The 8616-nt window shown below is 53.3% G+C and overlaps 1 pseudogene; it reads left to right on the top strand.

The window, feature by feature from the left end:
* The first annotated feature begins 209 nt into the window (after positions 1-209).
* Positions 210-8105, top strand: LOC118569303 (annotated as a pseudogene).
* The last annotated feature ends 511 nt before the right edge of the window (positions 8106-8616 follow it).

Genomic DNA, 8616 nt, shown 5'->3' with positions numbered 1-8616 from the left:
CCTCACAAGGGTTGGACTTATAGATGTGTGCCACCATTCCTAGCTCAGGAGGGTTCTTGTGTGTGTGTGTGTGTGTGTGTGTGTGTGTGCGCCTGCAGGGGGAAGGGGAAAAAGTGGGAAGCGTCCCTGTAGGTGATCGAAGCCTCAGCCTCTACAAATTAAAAACTTAGCTTAGCCCTTCTGTCTCTACCCACTTTCCCCCCAGGCCCTTGGCCTTGGCTGGTGCAGGGGTGCAGGAGTGACCAGGCCGATGAGCCCCCAGGAGAGTTCTGTCCACCCTTTCCAATTTCTCCTCTTGGTGGGGATCCCTGTGGCCAGCGCTTTCCTTCTGGTTCAGTGCCTTCGGCACTGTTCTCGGTGGCTGCCAGGGGCCTGCCAGAAGCCAGATGACCAGGAGGAAAGAGTGTCCCCGCCCACTCCGTCACCAGAGTGTGAGCTCCCACGGCAGAGCGCACCCTCCACACTGCCAGAGGTGGCTGCATTCTACCAGGAACTGCCACACGCCCACCCGGGGCCAGACCATCACACGCCAGCTGATGCACAAACTACTGGTGTATTCTGCTCGAGAGGTGGATCACCGCGGCGGATGCCTGATGCTGCACAACACGGGCATTTCTCTGCTCATCCCACCAGGTAACCACTCCCGGCATCCTTCTTGGCGGAGTTTTTCAGGCAGCAAGGGAGGGTACCTACCCTGTTTTAGCTCCGCCCACAGATAACTTTGGAATTTGGAAAACTGTATTTATAGTTTAGCTTTTTTGGATTCCAAAGTTGGATTCTCCAAAGACACACATCTTTTGGGATAGCTTCTCTGCAGGTGAAGTAAAATGCCTTGCTCTAAGACAGCCTGCTGTCAAAATTTCCTAACAAAGGAAGGAAGACTGTCGTGTGTAAAGTCACACAAATCCCCATACAAGTGGCTGTGGCTCTGGAAGGAAATGGGGGACTGCTTTAGAACTGAACCCTAAGTCAGCTCACGGTGGCCTTCCTCATTCCATAAGGCCTCTCAGTGTTCTGCTGGGCATCTTGGGTCCTGAGCTTTGGGCTCAGATTCCCTGCCCACTCTGCCTGGGGCAGAACATCCCTACTTGCTAGACTAATCTCAGCCCTTTGTCTTTCCAGGTGCTGTGGCGGTGGGTCGCCAGGAGCGAGTGTCCTTGGTTCTGGTGTGGGACCTGACAGATGGCCCATCATTGTCTCACAGACAGGCACTAGTGAGTCCTGTGGTGGCATGTGGCCCTCATGGGGTCTCTTTCCTGAAGCCTTGCACCCTCACATTCAAGCACTGTGCCCAGCAGGCCAGTCAGGCCTGTGCCTACAGCAGCAACACTTCCCTGTTGGATGCCAAGCACTGGAGGCCTCTGGGTCGGCCGGGTGCTTATACCTCCCGGGATGAGTGTCGTATCCTGCTCTCTCACTTCAGGTAGGCCTCGACCTTGGCCTGTCCTCCTGCTCCGTGCCTCTCTCTGGCACTGTCTTTTCCCTCTGTCTAGCTCCTCATCTTTGTGTTAGAACTGCCTGCCCCATTATTCATCTAGGATCCTTTGACAGTCTGTTAGGACCTTTGTGTGCCTCTCTGGGCCTGCTGTTCTAATGCCCACGGTATTCCCTTCTGTCATTGGAACCCCATCTGAGACGTTGATGTCTCTGCCTGTCTGAAGGCAGCTGGTTCAGCTCATCCCTTTGTCTAGCAGCCATGTCCAACCCACAGTCCACAGGCCCCACATGGCCCAAATAGCCAAGAACAAGGACCAACACACAGCTGTAGACTTGCTTAAAATATATGAGATTTTTTTTTTGTAACTTAATTGCATGGTTCTTGAGTGTGACTGTGGATGAATCTTTGTGCCCCGGTGTCAAAAGTTGGACACACTTGCAGTGAGTGTGTCCCATCTCCACATCCATCTTTTCTAGCTGCCTCCCTCTACCCTGTGCTGTACTCCAGCACTGCCTCTGAACTCTTCAGGAAGGGCTCCCGTCATGCCTGTTCTCCATCCCTTAGGGTCTTAGGTCCTCTGCTTCCCAGTTTTCTTGTCATCCACTGACCCCAGGAGGACCATGTGCAGGACCCCCTTCAAATCTTGGGGACCCGGTGATTAGTCTCCGCTGCCAGGTAATACACACTGGCGCGCCTCTCCAGCAGGTAGCAGTCACCATTTTAGTCACTTTCTCACTGCTGTGACAGGCGCTGACAGAGGAAGGGACCACTTGGGCTCACATTTCAAGGGTACAGTTAGTCACAGAGGCAGGCGCTTGAGGCAGCTGGTCATACTGCTCTTCAGTCAAGCAGTGGAGAAAGAGACGGCTGTTGCTGCATTTGTCTTTCCCTCAGTCCAGACCCCCATACCCCTGTCAGGGTGGGTCTTCCCACTTCAGTAATGTGCCCAGAGATTTGTGTCCATGGTGATTCAGATCCTGTCCAGTTGACAGTGTTAACATCACAGGCATCACGGCCCATTCACTTCTGGCCCTTTCTTTAAGGCACTCCGTCTCTTACCGGGTCCTCCTCCTTTGCCTATTTGGAGTGCTCTCCTCACCCACTTAGAGACCCCGTAGTGACAGGGATGGTGGTAGGCACCTCGGGATCCTGCCTTTTGGTGCTTATGCATGGGTGTCTGTCGCCCATCTCCTCCACAGCCTCTACACCTGTGTTCTGGAGGCACCCCTGGGCCAGACAGCCCGCAAGTGGCTGCCAGTTGCAGTGTTCTGCTCCCCCACTGGTGCCGGGGCAGACCCACCTGCAGCTGCGTGTCTATTTCCTGAAACAATACCCCTGCGCCCTGCAGTGGGCTATCACCAATGAACAGCCCCATGGCGGGACGCATGCGTGGCCCTGCCAGCTCCTTCGATTCACTGGGGCCAGAGCAGACCAGTGCCTGAAGCGTCCAGTATATCTCTGAGGGTGAGGTGGGCCCCGGAGGGTGGAGGACAGAAAGCTCCATGAGAAGGAGGGTTCAGGGCTCCTTGCTGGCCTTCCAGGAAATCCAGAAACCCCAAGTTTATTTCTTGGACCTGGGTTCCCAGCAGCCTTGAGAGGACCTTCTGGCTTTGTTCATGTTCCTCTGTCTCCCACTCGGCCCCTGCCAGCCATCCTGGAATGGAAGGATGAGAGGTGGGAGGCTGGAAGCGAGAGGAACCTCAGATTGGGAATTGTGTTCTGCGTTTATCTGCCTGCCAGGCCCCTTCTTAAGGCTAGGGCACTGACAGTATTTCTGGAATCGTCTGTGTGGTTGTGGTTGTGGACAGAAACATTAATGGGGGAATACACCTGCTTTAAGAGGTGGGGTAAGAGGAAAGGAGGCTGATGAGGGCTCTCTCTCTCTCTCTCTCTCTCCTTCTCTCTCTCTCTCTCTCTCTGTTTGTGTGTGTGTGTGTGTGTGTGTGTGTGTTGTTGTGTGTACAGAAACACAAGCATAGAAACCAGGCCAGTTTGAGGTGCCCACTCAAGCTCCTGTGTCTCCATTGGCTTGAGACTCTTTTGCCATCCTGACGCCTCTCCCACAACCTCTGAACCACTTGCAGAAGGCCTTGCACTCTAAGGACTTCCGCTTCTGTCCTCTCTCCAGGCTGGGAAAACGTGGATGACAGTAGTCGCCAGCTGGTTCCCCATCTTCATATCTGGCATGGAAAGTGTCCCTTCCGTTCCTTCTGCTTCCGGAGAAAGGCAGGTAAGCCCTGCACACTTCCTGCTCTCCCTCCCAGCCACCCTATTCTACAGCCCCATCCTCTGCTCCTCCCTGAGTCCCTTTCCTGGCTCACCCATTTTGCTTCTCTTTGTAGCCAATGAGAATAAAGACTGCTCATCATTGACCAATGAGATCATTGTCACCATGCATACCTTCCAGGATGTGAGTTTGTGCAGAGGCATAGAGGGAGGGCAAGACCTGAGGAAAGTCTGGGCCAGGGAGCTGGGTCCAGTTCACAGTGATCAGGGATCTGATTACAAAACAAAGTTCTAAAGAGAGCATTTGCCATGAACTACCATGCCAGATCTTTAGGGGACTTAGACTGGCTGGCCCCAAGTTATCCTCCATCCCTGCACCCTTTTTATGGATGGATAGATGGATGCATCAGAAAGTTAAACGATTCAAATCTACATTATCTCTTTCTCCCAGCTCAGGACAGCTAGGCATCTGGAAGACCTGGCCTCCTCCAAGGTGACTGTCCCCATCTATCTTCAATGGGATGACTAGGAAGCCGGTCTTGAACAAGTGGAAAGGGTTAGCTATCTCTCCCTCCCTCCCACAGCCACAGGAAGAGACAAACATGTCAGATTTGAGAGTCTTTGGAAAACCAAAGTAGCATCTTGCAGGAAGGGGGAATCTCGCAAGATGTAAGGGGGCATCTCGCAGGATGGAACGGGGCAGGCAGCACACACTGTCATTTTGGGGAGGGCAGTTGGAGGTCACTGTCTGGGTTATTGGGTGGTGTCCTGTGTCCTTGCTGGTGCCTTCTGCTAGCTTAGGATGCACCCTGTGTGGTTTTTATCATTCTTAGGGGCAAATCTAAGGCTGACTGTGGGGTTCTGGAGGTCTGGAGGCAGAGGGTCCATGGTACTGGGTGGGGTGGGGGCTGTATCTCTGGTGACAGGCCTGCGACAGGTAGAAGGTGGAGTCACAAGGATACAGTGGGGCCCCTTGGGGAGGAGTTTCTCATGACCCCTGCGTGTGTTCCCTGTCCCTGTTGGTGATCCAGGGCTTAGAAACCAAGTACATGGAGGATCCTCAGATTCCCAGGCGTCAGGAAGAGTCCTGGGCAGCACCGCCTCCTGTCTCTCAGACACCCCCGTGCAATAGGTGAGGTGAAGGTGGTTTGGCTGTTGTCTGGGGCTGTTTGTCAATCCTGCCTCAGCACCCCCAGCAGGTAAAGACACTGGGAGAATGACCCAGTCTCTTTGTGTGTGCGTGTGCATGTGTGTGGTGTGTTCATGCATATGAGTGTGTGCAAGCACATGTGTGCATGCACAGGAGGTCAGCGGTGAACCTTGGGTACTGTTCCTCAGAAGCCATCATCCTATTTTTGAGATAAAGTCTCTCATTGGAACCTTGGAGCTCTAGATGGCCAGCAAGTCCCAGGAATCTGCCTGTCTCCCTCTAGGGTCACACATGCATGCCACCACACTGGCTTCTTTATGTGGGTGCTGGTTATTGAACTCAGGACCTCATGATTGTGTGGCCACAGACTGAGCTGTCAGCCAGCCTTTGGTTTCTGGCCTTCCTTTGGTTTACACCGTGTTCCCTGCCTCAGGCTGCCTCCAGAGCTCTTTGAGCAGCTGCAGATGTTATTGGAGCCCAACAGCATCACTGGGAATGACTGGCGCAGACTGGCCTCCCACCTGGGGCTCTGTGGCATGAAAATCCGGTAAGCAACAGGAGAGCTGTAGTGGAAATCCAAGGTGGCCTGGGCTGGGGGACTTCAGGACATCCTGGGAACTGGGCCACAGACAAGGTGACTTGAGAGTTACTGAAGGCAACTCCCCACCTGAGTCCCTTTGGAAGGACAACTCTTTCTACATCCTTAACCTCCAGAGTAACTGTCACCAGACACTCGGGTCCATAAACGGCCACCTGCCTTCCCTGTGTTTCCAAAGAAATTGGAAATGGAATTGATAAAAATAGATTTACTTCCAGATTAGTCAAACGTGGGAGAGAGGCTGTCACTGACTTACAGTTTAGTCATGAGACAAAGGCTGGAAGATGGCTAGACCGGTTATGGGACCGGCTCTGTCTCTCAGGGACTGGGGAAAGTGACTTGTCTCCGGGTTGTCCCCAGAGTCTCAGTTCTTTATACCAGAGACAGTTTTATTTAATTATTGTTCAAGTCAAGGACTGAAGAAAATGGGGGCAGGCATTAGGATTCCAACTGTTGAAGAAAGTCTCAGGGGTTGCTTGGGGCGGTGGTGTAACACCCCCCCCCACCTCCCCACCCCCACCTCTTGTGTCTGAGCCTGGCCAAGCTCATGGTTCCAGGTCATTCCTTGGGTAGGCAGAGAGTGGAAGCCTTTGTGTGTTCTCTCTGGAAGTCAGCTTCAAGTTCACACCCCTGTGTGTCTGTTATATGAATTTTGTCCGTGAAAAAAAAAGCAGTGACGGTGTCACAGTTGGAAGAGAGGGGCACCAGTGCCTCAGCAGAATTTAGAATACCTTGCTCTCTCCCCAGGACTCCAAGCCCATTCTTTCAGCCTGAGATCTGTTGTAGGCTGTCTGTCTGTCTCATAGTAGGTGTGCAATAAATATTTCACAGGGAATGATACGAGTCACTGGTACTAGTGAGCGCTCACCACACTGTGGCCCAAGGCACGAAAAGCAGATTATAGGATGATGTGTGTACAACATATAGCTGGAAGCCTGCCGCTTGTTAGCGCATAAGTGTTAGCAATCACGGTGGTAACGCAGCCGGGGCTCCTGCCAAGGAGCTCACAAAGGGGTTGGCAGAAGAACGGTTCTGTGCAGGTCCTAGAGTCCAGGCTTGGAGGCCCTCGTCAGGGATGAGCTAGAGCCGGACCGTGGAAGCAGAACTGATTTAGGCAATTGTCAAGTGCCTGTCTACATGCCACTAAGCACTGGGACACAAGAGTGAAATATGTTTTCACATCCTAGGAGCACAAATGATATATAGCAAGGGCTTTTGGGAATGTGAGAATAACAGCAAGCTTTCCGTGTGTCCTCTTGTGTGCATTCAGGATTATGGAACACTGAAAAGAGACTCAACAGCTGAAGCTAGGATAGCTGAGTACAGCCAGAGGGCCGCAGAACCAACCGAGAGTCAGAAAGGGCATCAGAGAGGAGACTGTGGGAAGTCACTCCAGTTGTGGGGAGCAGCTGAGGTGCAGGGGACAGGATACGCACAGTGACAAGTCAGAGAAAAAGGGCATCACAAGGTGGTGGAGGAGTGAGGCAGTCAGGAGCTGTAGATTGCAAAAGAGACTCTAGAAGGTTCCTGAACAATAGAGGGTCATCATAGGAACTAGGAATGTGATACAACATAAAATCATAAGCATACTCAAAGCATGGAATTTTCTTTCTTTCTTTTTTTTTTTTAAATTGCATGGTCCTCAAGTGTGAAATTTGTAGGTAACGCCTGTCTCGGTTTGTTTTTCTACTGCTGTAATAAAACGCCATGGCCAAGCTGGGCGGTGGTGGCACATGCCTTTAATCCCAGTGCTCGGGAGACAGAGCTAGGCGGATCTCTGAGTTCGAGGCCAGCCTGGTCTACAGAGCAAGTTCCAGGACAGGCACCAAAACTACACAGAGAAACCCTGTCTCAAAAAACCAAACCAAACCAAAACCCCACCACAGCCTAAAGCAACTTGGGTAGGGAAGGGTTTCTTTGCTTATTCATGACAGTCCATCCTGAAGGAAAGTCAGGGCAGGAACTCAAGACAGGAACCTGGGGGCAGGAGGGCAGGAGGGCAGGAGGGCAGGAGGGCAGGAACTGATGCAGAGGCCATGGAGATGCTGCTCACTGCCTTGCCCCCCATGGCTTGCCCAAGCCTCTTTATTGTACCACCCAGGACCATCTGCCCAGGGATGGCATCACCCATAGTGGGCTGGACCCTCTCATATCAATCATTAATCAAGAAAATGCCCCCAAAGACTTGCCTATGAGCAATCTGGGGGCATTTTCTCAGCTGAAGTTTCCTCCTCAGGATGACTGGATGACTGTAGCTGGTGTCCAGTTGACAACAAAGCTAACTAGGACAACGTTGTCACAATGTCAAACAGTTGGACATTTCAGAGTCTGTCTTGTGCAAGATTTCACCTTAGTAAGAGGAACCTGAGGCACAAGGGGAGCAGAGCACAGGGGTGTGGTGCAGGGTGGGGCTGGTAATGCTCTCGAGCTTCCCTGCTTTCCTCTCACTGGCCCGGTCCCTTGGAGACAGGTTCTTGTCCTGCCAGCGCAGCCCCGCTGCGGCCATCCTGGAGCTGTTTGAGGAACAGAATGGCAGCCTGCAGGAGCTTCACTACCTCATGACCTCCATGGAGCGGTTGGACTGCGCCTCGGCCATCCAGAACTACCTGAACAGAACCCCCCGGGGCAGCCCTGCCACCATGCACGGAGGCACCTGGGAGAACGATGGCTTAGAGCTGGATGAGAAACTCTAAGCACGCCCCGTGGGGCCTCGCGGGGTCCTGCCGTAGGCCTAGCCATGCATATGAGCTCAGGGTCAATGCCGCAGACGCGGGTGGACCGAACTGCCTCCCCGAGTGAGGCCAGACAGCCTTGCCATCAGCCCTGGATCAGGACTGCTCTCCATCCGGTCGGCCAACTTTGTCCTGAGTGCAGGTTCCCTCCTGGCCAGTAGGGGGCGCGAGAGTCTGGGAGATGACCACAGCCCAGCCAGCTTCCAAAATACCGTTTAATTTTCTCGTGGACGGCCAGGTGGCCCTGCGGGCACACTGAGGTGAAGACGGCTCGGTCCACCAGTCTTCAAGGAGCACCGAGTCTCAGTCTCAGCACCAAGCTGGAATCATGGGGAATGTCGGCCTCTTTGAACTTGCCCTGGGGAGTCTGTTCTGGAGATGCACCCACCACCAGCTGAGAGCAACATTCTAGAAAGCGCCTCCCTCTGGCTAGGGGATGCGGTGGGTGTGGAGCTGTGGTAGCTTTGAGTTG

The sequence above is a fragment of the Onychomys torridus genome, chromosome 18, assembly GCF_903995425.1.
Source record: "Onychomys torridus chromosome 18, mOncTor1.1, whole genome shotgun sequence".
In the NCBI taxonomy this organism is placed as follows: domain Eukaryota; kingdom Metazoa; phylum Chordata; class Mammalia; order Rodentia; family Cricetidae; genus Onychomys; species Onychomys torridus.
Note: the sequence above shows the minus strand (reverse complement) of the source record. Positions and strands in the feature narration are given on the sequence as shown.